We start from the raw sequence: 14,809 nt of genomic DNA, 5'->3' as shown, positions 1-14,809 counted from the left end.
CTAGCCTAGTAATTGTCTTCCAAGGGAGAGGTGATGGTACCCCTTTCCAGCATGGTAAACAAGTTCCTTAGCCTATCTGGCCCCAGTTTCCTCATCTACAGACTGACCTGTAAGTGAGCTGTTCTTACAAGTAACTTAAATACTATATTGAAAGTTAGACAAACTTGGAGGGCTGACCACAGAGTCTGTATCTGAAATCAACATTGGGTTCCAGTTCTACCCTAGGCAAAACTGAAGAGATATCTTTCATAGAATTTATTTCATAAATATTGTATACATTTTAGAAAAGACCCAAAAAGTATAAAGAACATGAAAAATTTACAGCAATTCCAGTATGTCAAAAGGATGACCCCTCATAGATGCTATGTTTTTACCATGCAAATATCCTTTTGGAAACCTGCTTTCTTACACAGGAGAAATATCCTTCTTTATAGCCTTCTTTAATATCCTTCAAATCATTAAATATCCTTTAAAGACAGAAACTTTTGATTTATTCATAAAACTCCCTGCCATTGCACATTTTGCCTATTTCCAGGTTTACATAATTATAAATAATGCTGTGATAAACATGCTAGTATGTAAATCTTTACATGAATAGCTGGTTGTTTCCCTAGTGTAAAATACAAAAAAAAATCTCTTAAGAGTAAAATATCTGGGGGCACCTGAGTGGCTCAGTTGGTTAAGCGTCCAACTCTTGATTTCAGCTCAGGTCATGATCTCATGGTTCATGGGACTGAACCCCACTTTGGGCTCTGCACAGCCAGCACAGAGCCTGCCTGGGATTTTCTCTCTCCACCCAATCCCCGCTTGCATTCTCTCTCTCTCTCTCTCTCTCTCTCTCTCTCTCTCTCTCTCAAAATAAATAAGATAAAATAAAAAATAAAGTAAAATTTCTGAACCAATTCAAAATTGTATATAAAAATTTAATACATTTAACATACATTGTCATATCTCCCTCCACAAACTTAACAGTCAACAGTGCTCGGCAAAATATTTTGGAGCCTTCTAGGGCTTTTTTGAGACCTCTCCAGCCCTCTCTATCACTACTTTCATAAGGTTTCTTGTGTCCATTGCAGTTTCTATCTGTCTGTTCCTCTTAGGAGTGTCCTTGTTTCAGCCTTCTCTTCTTCATAATCCAGATCTAAACCCACAGAGTGGCTCTACATACTCAAAGGTATGTTGTAGCATATACTGTTGATTATCTACATAACTGCCTTTCTCACCCTCTCCCTGGCCAACAGTGATACGCTTCTGTTTAGGTATCAGATGGCCAACAATGTACTTGAGGAAAGTAGGCTTCTCTTCTAAGCCTGGGGGAGAGGAATGAATATTTATTTTTCTAATCCATTGCTAAGGAATTAAAATCATTATTTTTTTCTAATTCCCCTGTCTTTGCCACTAAACAGGCATGTGAACCATGCCTAGTGAATAAAACATTAGAGGAAATATGCTAGGGGCCTCTGGAATAGCAATCTACCCTTCACAGATAAAAGGAAAGAGGTAGTTCTCTTGGCTGTTCTAGCCACTGCCCTGCCTCCTGCTTTTGAGCAGAAATGTGATACATGGACATTTAGCAGCCATTGTATAGCCATTGTGTAGCTATTAGTAAATTTTAGATGGTAAGCAAACAGGTCAAGAAAGGTAAAGCAAAAGATAGAAAGTGCCTGGCTTCAATTTATGGAAAGAGCCCAAATGTCCAGTGACTGATGAATGGATAAAGAAGATAGATAGATATAGATTAGGTATATAGATATAGATATAAATATAGATATAGATGACATAGATATAGATATAGACATAGACATAGATATAGATATATATTTCAAAAAGAATGAAATGTTGCCATCTGCAACAACATGGATGAAGCTACAGTGTATTATGCTAAGTGAAATAAGTCAGAGAAAGACAACTACCAAATGATTTCACTCATGTGGAATGAACGTAGGGGAAGGGAAGGAAATATAAAATAAGATAAAAACAGAGAGGGAGGCACACCATAAGAGACTCTTAAAAACGGAGAACAAACTGAGGGTTACTAGAGGGGAGGTGGGTAGGGAGATGAGCTAAGTGCGTGATGGGCATTAAGGGCGCTCATGAAGAGCACTGGGTGTCTTATGTAAGTGATGAATCACTACTGTAACCATTACTACTCTGTATGTTAAATAACTTGAATTTAAATAAAATTTTGGAAGAAAAAAAAAGAAAATGCTTGGATTCTTGACATTACTCAGACACTGAACAAATCTTGAAGGGCATCTGTGTTTACTAATTGGCATTTATTGAAATTAGGCTCCTACCCTCCCACAGAAATGAGACAAGGGCCCTATCTTTTTTGATGGCTGCATTTCCAAGGGGTGGCTCCCAGGTCCTTATGAAAGACACTTTTGGGTTGTAAAACCAGGAGAAGTCTGAGAGAAGATTTATATCTCAATGGAGCAAAGAAAGAATTTATAGTTGCAAATTTTCTAAAGTAAATACTCTAAGAAAAGGGATCTTAGGGGCCCATAGTCAGGAAAAAACCTGTTTGATATTTCATCAAGCTGAGGGGAACACTGAAGGCATCTTGATGGATGAACATGCTGTTTCTCCTTCTGAGGTCTCCTAATCACTTCTCATTTTGAAAACCTGTGCTAAGGAATTAAGTGAGCTTCTCATGATCTTTCAGCAAATTCCCTTTTGCCCAAATTGGCCAGAATCAGTTTTTGTTGTTTGCAACCAAAGTCCCTCTGATGAGTCAAGAATTTCATCCCTTACATTTATTTCTTTGTTTTAAACATTAGGATATGAAAATTATATTTTCCATTGAGAGTAAAGTAGACCAGATATGGTAAGAAGACAACCAGCGATCTGGATTCTAGTTTTAGTCTGGTCCCCATATGTCTGAGGTCTGAGGCTCGTTTTTCTCAATCTGACAAATGAGATGATTTGAGCAGATGGTCTCTGAGCTCCCTTTGAAATCTGATATTCCAAAACTAATAATTTTGACAAATGCATTTTTAATGGGAAATAAAAAGATCCCTTCTTTAGCCCAAATTTTCATTAGCTAGAAAGAATAAAGATAACTATGCCAAAGGTGTCCACAGTTAAGCAGAAGCAAAATCACAGGCAGAATTTTAAACAGCAAGTTTTGATTAGAGGAGTTCAAAGCATGGAAGATTTGCTATTCAAAGAAGATTTTTAGCATAGACCTGCACAAATTGCCAATATAAAATGGTCAGCAGGTACAAAGTAAAAGAGAAGAAATATACTGAGTAGACAAAGAGTTATCCTGGACACAGGGAATAATTCAGAACAGTAACCTCAGAAAGGAGCAACACGACAAACTGAGTGCTATAGAATAAGTTCATTTTTCAGCAATCTAAGAGCAGCAATCCAGAGCAATGAAATAAAACCAGCAAGTCTCCCCACATGGGGCAGCTAAAGCTGTAGTCACCACAAAAGGAGGATAAATGGAATGTGTCACAGGGGATTAGGTGTTTAAGGGAGTAGAAAGTTCTTATAACAGCTGCTACTTGCGATGGATCTCAAGAATGTTTTTAAACGAGTAGATAAGGTATAGAAATCCTTGCATTTGCAATCCTTTGAGGAAAGAAGCAGAGTCAGAGACAGGAGCTGAAACTGTTGCTAGAAAACGTTGAACTTAATTTTAAATACAACTTTTTTTTATCTGAAACGTAATCCACACTCATCTTGGAAAAATTGCAAAACAAAGATACACAAAAGAAAATTAAGAAAACACATATTTCCATTATTTATCTAGACACAACTCTGCTTCTTGATTTTCCCTGGAATAATAACTCAGATATTCCAATAGAGGAATTTATCCTTACATCACTAGCCACATACCTGGAGACAGTATGTTCAAAATGGAGGGCTGGGGAAAGGTGAGCTGTTACCTTTTCGGTCTCTCCACCTCTAACCATAAATAAAATTATGCAGATATTACTTACAGAGCTTACGAATGTCAGTGGCTTAAACACAGCTTGCCCAAGCTACTAGGTTAGGCTACAGGGAAACTACAAAGCTCTATTAGTAAACTAGTACTAGTTTAGTAAAACTAGCTTTCCTATCAGCCTGGCATCACTTCTTGGACAAAAGCTGTAGCAAGGTTTCCCATACACTAAGGTTCCCCTAAAAAAGGAATTATCAAGACACAGTTCTCTGTGTTAATCCTTTTGGTTCTACTCCTCTATGCCAGCACTATTCAGTCATAGTCCATGGGGGGTTATGGATATTTAAGTACATTGTCTATTGTCAGCACCTTCTACCTCTAAGTCCTATCCACTCAGGTAAGTAAAAATGTTGTAGCACATAGCTCCACCTATCCTCTGGTTATCTGCATAGTACTTGAAGAGCATTTGAAAACCTTTCTGTGGCAGTGTTAGGCTCCTGGATGCAGGATAGGTCAAATTTCCATCCTGGGAAATAGGGCAAGAGAATACACTGAATGGCACGAAAGGCTCCATCAAAGGGACTAATGGGGATTTCCATGGGGTGTTACGGTATTAGTCAAAAAAGTATTAGGCCTTTCATTTAAAGGCAGCTGCTATTCCTTGAGATAGTGGCAGAGCCAAACACACATATTTTAAAAGCACTACCAACCAATCCAATACTTAAACATGTAAATTCTTCCTAGGGGGTGGATGGTTCAAGCTGCACAGCTAACACCAACTCATTTTTTGCATTTCTTCAAACAAAGAGAACAAAAGAAACAAAATTTGTTACCCTTGATTATTCAAACCCTGACTAGATACATATATATAGTATCTATAATATACATATACATATATATAGTGTGTATATATAGTATCTAAAATCACTTCAAAAGAACATTTGACAATGATCAGGTCTTGACCTCCCAAACTAAGCACCTAAGGAAGCACTACAAAGTGTGTTTATTGGCTGTTAAGGAGTATTCTATCCTTTAAAGAGATGACAAGATATTAGAACTTATTTACTCTTACTGGATGCCCAAGAGATCTGTGCTGGAACTCAATGTTGGAAAACATGGCATTCAGAAAAACTGTCTGAGGTGGCTTTTCTTCAGATTCTTAGGAAAGGATTCTGTCTCTTCTCAATCCATCTTAAAAAGTTAGGAAAGAACCCTGAGGTATAGTAAGGAAATAATAACTTTGAGGACTTTTCCAGAAATTTCCAGAAACCAAAATATCTTTCTCAAAATTTTAATGGAGGAGAAAGTTCTCCCCAAATCCCTTGAGTTAACCTCCATATGCCAGTCTTCTGTGATTTTGTATAGATGGTTAAAGTCTGAAAGAGATTAAAAAAAAAAAGTCAATGTGAACAACTAATGCCTGTTAACTGGTGATTAAGTTGTGTTACCAATACTATCCTGACATTTTACCTCTGTGATGTGATATAGGATATAATTAGATTCATCCAAATAGACCTACATTTCTCAGCTGAAAATATAATCTGACAGAACCCTTATAAGAAAAATATTGGATTATTTTTCATAATGTTATCTCTATTTTAAAGAAAGGAAAGGACTACCATGAAGTAGATAAATTATGCTGAGAATTGAGTGTAATCTCCTTGCCATAGACTGAATAAACTGGACACACCTGTCTCTTGAGGTTCCTATCCTACAACCATGCATTCAAAACTTCAACTCTTCTGACTTTACACTCACTTTCCTCTACGTGAAATGTGCTTCCTTCACCCAGATTTCAACAGGGTTACTCCTTCTTACAGAGTTACTTTCTTATTTCAGCTCAGATGTTAAATTTTTCAGAATGATGTTTTTAACTGAACAATCTAAACTAAGCCCATACCCTAGGTAACTCTCTCTGTTTTTCACATTTCTTATTCCTATCTGAAAATCTAGCTTATTTGTTTATTGTCTTTTTATCCCTAGAAGAATATACATTCTACGGAGACAGGAAACTTATATATCAAGTTTATTGTTAGATTCTTATTTTCTATAAGAATGTCTAGAGTATTTGTTAAGAAATGAATGAATTAAGAGTACAGTGGTTTTCCAAGGAAGAAAAATTAAAGATTTTGTTTCTTCAGTACTGGTTATGTGCCTAATACAGTACTTGACATATCATGAACACTTTGTTAGAATAGGATACAAAATACAATTTAACCAAATGCTGATCAATATACAGGTGACGCTTGAACAACACTGGAGTTAGAGCTGCCAATGCCCCCCTCTCCTCTATAGTTGAAAATCTGCATGTAAGTTTTGACACCCCAAAACTTAACAGCCTATTGTTGACTGGAAGCTTTACCAGTAACATAAACAATCAATTAACACATAGTTTGCATGCTATCTGTATTACATACTGTATTCTTATAATAAAGTAAGCTTAAAAAAGAAAATATTAAGAAATCATGAGGAGGAGAAAATACATTTATTGTACTGTGCTGTATTTATATTTAAAAAATCCACATGAAGAGGATCCCTGTTGTTTAAGGGTCAAATGTAATTAGAAAATGGTTAAAATAACCCCAGTGTCTTACTGTGTTATTGCTTGCTATCCCCATGGGTGAATAAAATTAAAGGCGTGTGTAGTACATTTTTACACATTTCAGTGGGGGCTGTATACCGTCGTTGACAACTGGCTCCCAGCACTTTATTAGTGCTACACTGAGATATGCTCTAACAGTTCTGTACTCATCTGTCTCTAATCAAATGCAACCAAGTCTATACCTTATCTGCCTCATGCCTCACTCAGCCAAAGTTTCCATGTCTTGTTGGAATCCATCAGAGAAGATGTTCTATACTTCAGCATGGTTGTCAACTTCTCTTTATCATTAAGCTATTAATCTTATCTGGGGATGTGACCCTTGGTCATTTCTGCAATAGCTATGACCCTCTTTCCATATTAGCTCTAATAATAAATTTGGAAGTCCCATCAAGCCTAGGAATGAGCTGTGCAAATAAATATTTTTCCAGAGTTAATGGTTATCTTTTCAAACAATAATCTTGTCCTCCAACCTGCTAGGGAGCTCCCCTGAAAGATAATTAAAACATTGATAAAGGATTGAAACCTAATATGTCTCCTCCCCAAACTCTGCCCACTCTCACTACCCTTGAATTAAAGCAAGTCCATCCAAGCAAAAAGTAAACTGAATTTTAAAAGATTCCAACACCTTCTCATCTGAGGTCCCACCAGGTTACTGCCAGCTTGTTTGGAATCTGGCTGCTTCATTATTGCTTTCAGCAGAATTAATATCAACTGCCTATTAGTTGTCAATGTCAATGTCTTTAAAATCCCTTGACCAGATCTCTAATGAAAAGACATTAGATGATAAGGCAAGTGATTTCTCTACTTTCTTTTTGGTGTCTGACATCATTAATGTGATTAATGAGGTGACCAGGGAACCCAAATCACTCGTCACCATTAGATTGCTAGTACAATAGCCAAAGCTCAAAGGTGGGGAAAGAATGGGAACAAAAGTCTTCTCTTATCTCTGTTGTGTACTCTATCAAGGAGACAAATGACCTACCTACAGGTGTGTACCTGTTTGGAATAGTAAATATTTGATAATAGTAAAGGCTGAGAAAACCACAAATACATGTTTATTTGCTTTTGAATTATTTGTAATAACTAACAAAGACTTTTTACTGGTAAAGCTTAAAAATACATTCTAGATGATCAAATAATGATTATAAAATATAAAACAAATAGCCATATCAGTGCCTTTTAAAAGGAGTAAAAGGAAGGTACACTCACCAACAGAAGTGATTGGCTCATGTTAGTAAAAAATCCAACAGTAGTTCTTGCTTCAGGCACAGCCAGATGTATCTTGCCCCTCCTGTCCCTTTTGTTCTTTCTTTCTCTCCCATTGTGCATCTGTCCCTCCTTTTCTCTGCTCTCATCTACTTTGTTGTTTTCAAAATCCTAGGGAAAGATAGATGAAGAGCCAGTGAGGATTGAAAGAGAGAACTTCTTTTCTCTCATTGTAGTAACTTCCCAAAGTTGATACAATGCAGCTTGGGTCACTTGCTTAGTCTTAGAGGATGAGAATATAATTATATTGATGTGTTCACATGAGTCCAGTCCTGGAGAAGGGGGAAGTAGTTTACTCCAAAGTGAAACATACTCCTAAGAGCAGGAAACTGCAATACCTTTTTACCAAAAAGAAAAATCAAACCTGAGCATCCAAATAATGAAATATCTACCAAGTAGTGTTTTTTAAAAAGAAATGGGGTTTGTGTTTAGTCATGCAAACTTTTTTCTGCAAAGTTATGAACTGATGGGCATTCTCATGCGTGGCTGGTAGGAGTATAAACTTTAAAATTTTCCTGGAGGGCAATTTGGAAACATTTTAAATATGAGCATATACCTTGATCAGGCAACTACCATTCTAGGAATTTGTATCAAAGAAATAATAGTAAATCTTCACAAAAGTGTAACAAAAGTGATGTTTATCTCAGAGTATGTAGGACATCAAAGAATTGGCAGCAATCCAAATGTCCAAAAGGTAGGGGAGGAAATTAAAAACAGCATGGAAAGTAATATTTTTACATTTATCTACTTACTTGTCTGTTATTTATTTAGTTAGTTATATAATCTGAACAGATATACACCCAGAGGCTCAAAGTGTTTGTCTCTGGGTGTTTGAAATGCGGGTGATTTTTCCTGCTTTCTTCTTGCTAATCTCTATTTACTAATTTGTCCCCAGTGAGTATAAACTTGCATTAATTGTGTAATGTTTGTATTCTGAGATAGGACAGCTTGAACACAGACTCCTTAATTTGCTCCAAACATCCTTTCTAAGTAATACTGTTTTTGGATGGGAGGCATGGAATGCAGGACATAGAACACCTCTAACGTGTCTTCAGGGACCAAGAATCAATTAGAAACCATTCTCTTCTGTGTCTGTCCTAAGCTAAGGGGCTAGACCCAGGGGCTAGGTCTTACCTATGTTTGGGGTCTCTGGTGATGATTCAGGTTTCTTGGTAGTGAGGGAAATTAGCAAGCAGGTGCCCGTGCTCCTCTTCCAGAAAGACTATGCCTGCTTACTTGTTGCATGTGGGCCTAGTGATGTGGAAAGCCTAGAAAGAATTACATAGGAGAGAAAAATGCCCCCAGTCCCTGAAAAGGGGGGAGGGTTGCCACTATAGCCCAACTTCACATGATATTTTAAAATTAATTCCAGATACAATAATCATTTAAATGCAAAATATAAAATAGTTAAAGCATTATAAGAAACTTTAGAAGAATATTTGTATAACCTTGCATTATACAAGAGTCTCTTAAATAAGATAGAAGACCTAAAGACACTACCTATGTAATATTTCATTATATAAAAATTACAGATTTTTCATGCCAGTCATATCATAAACAGTTAAAAGTGAAGGGAGAGACTGAGAGAAATATTTTCAACGCTTACCATATTAAGGGTTAATATTCCTTATATTAAAAAAATCTCTAGAAATAATTAGGAAAAAGAAAAGTAACTAAAGGGACAATGGACAAAGAGGGAATCCTAGTGGTTAATAAACATACAAGAATTCTCTTAACCTCTTGGGGTTTAGGGGAATGTAAGTTAAAACAACAATGAGATGCCATTTTTTCACCCATCTCATAAAGAAATAATAATACAGTGACAATACAGTGCTGATGAGGAAACAGGGATATATAATCTTTATGTAGTAATTAGTAATATGTAATAACCGCTTTTGGGAATTAATCAGGCAAAAGCTGTTAAAATTGTAAACACCACCTTTGACCCACTAATCTCAATTTGGGAATCCATACTATAGACATAAAAATCTTTGTGTTATATGAACAAAATGTCTATTGCAGCAATATTTTATTATGGCAAAATAAGAAAAAATAAAGGGCCACCAACAGGGGAAATGGTTGGATAAATCACAACACTTCTACTCTATGCAGGAATCCACTTCTATCCAGAAGAATAGCCTAAACCAGTGGCTCTTAAAGTCTGGCCCTTGGCCCAGTAGTCTCAGCATCACCTAGGAACTTGTTAGAAATGCATATTTGACCCCACTCCAGACCTATGGGAATGTCTGAGGATGGGGCCTGGTAATGTGTCCTAACAAGTCATCCAGTTCTGATGCGTGATTCTGATATGTGGTTACATCTATATCGACTGTCTTGAGAGATCTATTCATATTGTTACATGAAAAATTAAATTTCAGAATATTTAATGTGATGCATTTTTATAGAAACAAACATTAATAAAACACACATTTTTGACGTGTACTCATACTTCCATACAAGAAAGCAGAACTTGTAGAATGATACACCTGCTGCTATTAACATTGATTAACGAGGGAAAAGAGTAGGGGGAAAAAATAACCTCTGTCTCCATTCATCTCTTTCATTTTTCACTGGTAACAGTGAGCATATATAACTTTCCTAATTTCAAAAAAAACATTTAAATAATAAATTAAAGAAAAAACAATCAATGAACCTAGATTTTTACCTGACCTATATCAAACAGACCCATGCTAATTGGACATCAATTTTGGTAAAAAGATTTTCCTTTCACCAAGCCTTAATTGGCCTTCAGACTTAGCTCATGATGGTCTTGACATAACCTTTCATTAAGCAAACTCTTTAAATAGGTAGATGGGTCAGAGCAAAGATTCTTGGATTTTGCTTGAAGGGGCTAAAAAGCACAATTCCTCTGGATTATTTTCTCCAAACTATCTTCATTAAAGTTAAAGTTAAAACCCATCCATTGGACCCTCTGAAAAGATTATAGTCACTGAAAGCAAATTATGTAGATGCCAACATACATAGTAAAACTTCAAGCAATTTATTAAATGCAAATTTTGTCCACTGGTACTTTATCCCAATCCTTTCCAATGTGCTTTAAATTATAAATTGTAAATGTGTAAAAACAATGTTTCCTATTTAAAACCTTAAAATCATTCATTGAAGTAACATTTTTAAGGTCAAATAAGTCAGATGTTGAATTATTGTTTTTTTGGCTAAGATTTCCTTTCAAGGACAAAATATTCCAATAATATCACCTGAAACTGATCCTATCTATATCCAAAGTTTGTTAGAAAATACATTTACTTGAAAAGTTCTAGCAAGTCAATAGGTACACAACTGTGTGATTCAAAAGTTATATCCTAGGAAGTCACAGAAGCTATTAACAAAATAATAATGACTTCTCTGTAAATTTAACTTGTGATGTTGACTTCTTCCTTTTAATTACTTAGCTCTTGAATATAGTCAATAGTCTGATGAGCTCTGATTATGGAGAACTCAGCTAAAAATATTTTGAATTAATAATCAAATGCAATGTGACATTTAGGTTTCAAAAACTCTAGTCACCCCCGCTATCAACCCATTCTTTTTCCATGGCACAACTTTAGGGTTATAACTGAAGTGAATCTCTAGTGATTAATGCCCAGGTGATTTGAATTTTACATATTGCAAGAAAATTAAGAGGAACATTTACTTGCCCTTAAAAAAAATCTATAATCCACAAAACAGAACCTAGATTTAAATGTCCTCAGGCCTGAAAAAATACTTCCATAGCCTTTTATGTCATGGTGGTCTAAATGATTTCCAAGACAATGTCATAAAAAGAAGCTTTTTGTCACTAACTTAGAAGAGACTAGACTTAAATAATTTAATTAAGTTAACAAAGTCCACTGTAATACTTTAGAAATGAATCTCTTTTAATCTTCCAATTTTATTGGTTTCATTACTGTTGTAAAGAATTCTAACCCACGATTATATCTGTGCCTTTCCATACAGCCACTCAAGAGTCCTGAGGAAAAAAACCAATTTTATTATATGCTTTGGTTCTCAGCAGACACCAACAAATAGAGAAAATCCTTTCTGCCTTAGCTCTAAAATGTTTGCTCTGCATTAACACATCTCACTAGTGTAAGTAAGTATATTTTTCTTCCTTCAAGCAAATATTTGAGAACCTACTATGTGCCAGTTCTTGCCAAGCATTTCAAGTGCATAAGGAAAATCAAGACAAGTATTTGACATAAATAGCTTAAATTACAGTGAAAATCTTTCTCTAAAATAGTTTCTTAAATACTTTTTGTTAACTCAGTAATTACTTAATCAGATGTTTGACTTAACACCCATGCTATTTCCTACCCTATTAGTAACTGATTAATTCCTTTTACTATTTGCTCTAAGTGTTTCACTGCCCTCCACAGTGTTCCTTGGGATCCTTCCCTTCATTGAGGCTAGTTGGTCACTGACAGCTGACCAAGGAATAGATCCTATATACCTTCCAAAATTATTTTACTTTACTTCTATATTGTAACACCATTTCTTTTATCAAAAAGTGTTCTGAAATGCTGGAACCAAGGAGAATATTCTTATTTAAATATTAGGAATTTGTGTCTGCATAACTTAAAATACAATACCTTCCCCTGAAAGGATTTATATGCTGTGCTGATAGAGTTTATCATTTTTATTTGTGGTGTTAATAGAATTCAGATTTAGATATCATTTTCATGGTCTGCATTAACAAGAAAAAAAAGCAGACAGCTGAATAGATTTGGAAACTGTCCACGTTCAAGGCAATGAGCAGATTAAGTGTGAAGAGAAAAATAATATGGTTTTAGGAAAAAGTCTTTCTAGTTGAAACTCTCATCCATGGCCGTGGGATTATTTTTTCTCTCACTAAATCTTAGTCTGTTCTGTAGTCCTAAAAGACTACTTAGTAGAGGAAAACATCCAATGTTGAAGAATGCATGTTACTGAAATCCCCACCAGTTGTTAATATCCCTCCAGGCCATGGCCAGATTTTGCATATAGTCAAGATTCTTTGGTCATCTATTGATTTTCAGATTACTATAGTTGTCTGAGAATGCCTTTTAATTTAGAGTCCTCTCTACCAAATTCCTCCTGTTAACCAGAGGAACCACAGACCATTGAGGCTGAAAAAGTTCAAGTTCACCATCATCAGATATTTGTTTCCCCATGCTTCCAGATGATTACCCAGAAAATTCTTCTATACGTTTGCAACAACAAACTTCTTAAAATTTTGATGTCATCCAGTAGAAATTTTCCTGGAAAAATTCTTTACCTAAAAAGTACTTTAAACTACACAGAATTCTTAGAAAGGAGATTTATAGAACCCACACTGGGGTTTCCGATTAGAACTATAACAAAGAAAATATGAACCACCATCTCCAACTACTGGTTAGGAAAGATGTTAGAGTTAAAATGCCTGGGTTTGATTCCAGCTGTGTAGTCTTGCACATATTACTTACTCCTTCTAATCTCTCTAAGCCTCAGATTCTCCACATACAAAATGAGGATAAAAGTAACACCCATCTCAAAGGGTTTAGTGAAGATTAAATAAAGTAAGGTGCTCAGTACAATGCCCAGCACATAGTTCCCTTTCTATCAATTCATGATTCAACAAATATGTATGTGCTACTCTTTGGCCATTTTCAATACTTTAGTCTACCATTTTTCTTAATAGAATCTAAAGGATTTACCAGCTTTAATGCACAGTTCCAAAAGTCAGATTAGTATTTATCTATCTTCTGTAGTATTTTTTTTAATTTCTATTTTCTTATTCATAAGTAACATCTTAAATCTCTATTTTCCTCTTCCTTCTTTCTTGGTTATTTTGGTTTTTTTGTTTTTCTAACTTTCTAACTTTTGCTTTTCTAACTTCTAACTTCTTCATTTTAACCTTGTCTTATAGGCATTAGGACTCTGGTTATAGCAGCTTTTACTAAAACCTGTAGGCTTAGGTACGATGTGCCTCATTTCATTGCTTTGTAAAAAGTTGCAATGTTTGTTACCTTCTCTTTGATTTAAGAATAATCTGGAAATGAGTTTCTTAATTTCTATGCTGTCAAGATTCTTTTTGTTCATCTTTCAATTTTTGGATTACAGTAGTTATTTGAGAATACCTTTTAATTTAGTCATCTCTACCAGAAAAAAAAAGAGATTTTGTATTAACAGTTAAAAATTCATAAGCATCTAAGGAAAATTCTGAATTAACAATTCTTGTAGAACTTTAAGAATTCCAAGAAAAAATTTCATAAGCTCAATGGCCTCAATGTTGAGAAGCATGGAGCAATAAGAAAAATCAAATAAATCCATATTTGAATATCTAGGTATCCAATCTATGTTGCTTTATTTTGAATTTTAAATGTTTAGTAGAAATCAGATGGGTAGAATTTAAAGTATTCCCACTTGCTTTTATACTTTTTTCCTCTCAGTTTTAATAATAAATCTTTATAATTGAAGTCAATCCAGGGACTTTTCTGGAAGTAAAATTAATCAAAACCCAAGCATCAAAGCAGAGTGTTCAGTGTAAAATGGGACTAGAAGACTGGTTGCAAGTAGGATGCAGATGATAAAAGTAAAGCCTATGTTGAAAAAAAAACAGTAAGTGCACCATCTGAACAATATGCATGAGACATCAGGATAAGAAAACCATATCATTGTGGCACTTCTGCCTCAAGGAGAAAAGGAACCCCAGGAACAAGTAGCTTAACTTCCAAGATACTAGCCAATGACTCCAGGTGTAGGGGACTCTGCGTTAGTTCTCAAAGTTTATAACCTTATCCCCAGTCCCAGAATAACAGAACATTTTACCATGGACCCAGAGTTCTCTCTAGTTTTATTTAGGGTTATAAAAAGAAAAGACTATTTCCACAACTGTAAGCAAAGTGGTTCTCACTAAACCTTAGTTTCCTCATCTGCTAAGTAGGTACTGGGTGGCAAGGGGCCTGATTACATAATCTATAGGGTCATTTTTAGCTCTAACATTTTAAAATTCTATAGGCTGGTTAATATATGTCTAGCCTAAGCATTAAAAACATATAATGAAATCTCAATTGCAAATAGCCAGTTTATAA

General features: G+C 35.2%; 1 long non-coding RNA gene across 1 annotated transcript; it reads right to left on the bottom strand.

Moving 5' to 3' along the window:
- Positions 1–3,324: 3,324 nt before the first annotated feature.
- Positions 3,325–9,274, bottom strand: LOC109503271. The gene is made up of 3 exons (XR_002744990.2): positions 8,895–9,274; positions 7,704–7,871; positions 3,325–5,268 (listed from the first exon to the last, which is right to left on the bottom strand). It is a non-coding gene; the product is annotated as an uncharacterized LOC109503271 (long non-coding RNA).
- Between the last annotated feature and the right edge of the window lie 5,535 nt (positions 9,275–14,809).

The sequence above is a fragment of the Felis catus genome, chromosome A1 (assembly GCF_018350175.1).
Source record: "Felis catus isolate Fca126 chromosome A1, F.catus_Fca126_mat1.0, whole genome shotgun sequence".
In the NCBI taxonomy this organism is placed as follows: Eukaryota; Metazoa; Chordata; class Mammalia; order Carnivora; family Felidae; genus Felis; species Felis catus.
The sequence above is the reverse complement of the archived record's forward strand: the minus strand, read 5'-3'. Positions and strand labels throughout refer to the sequence as shown.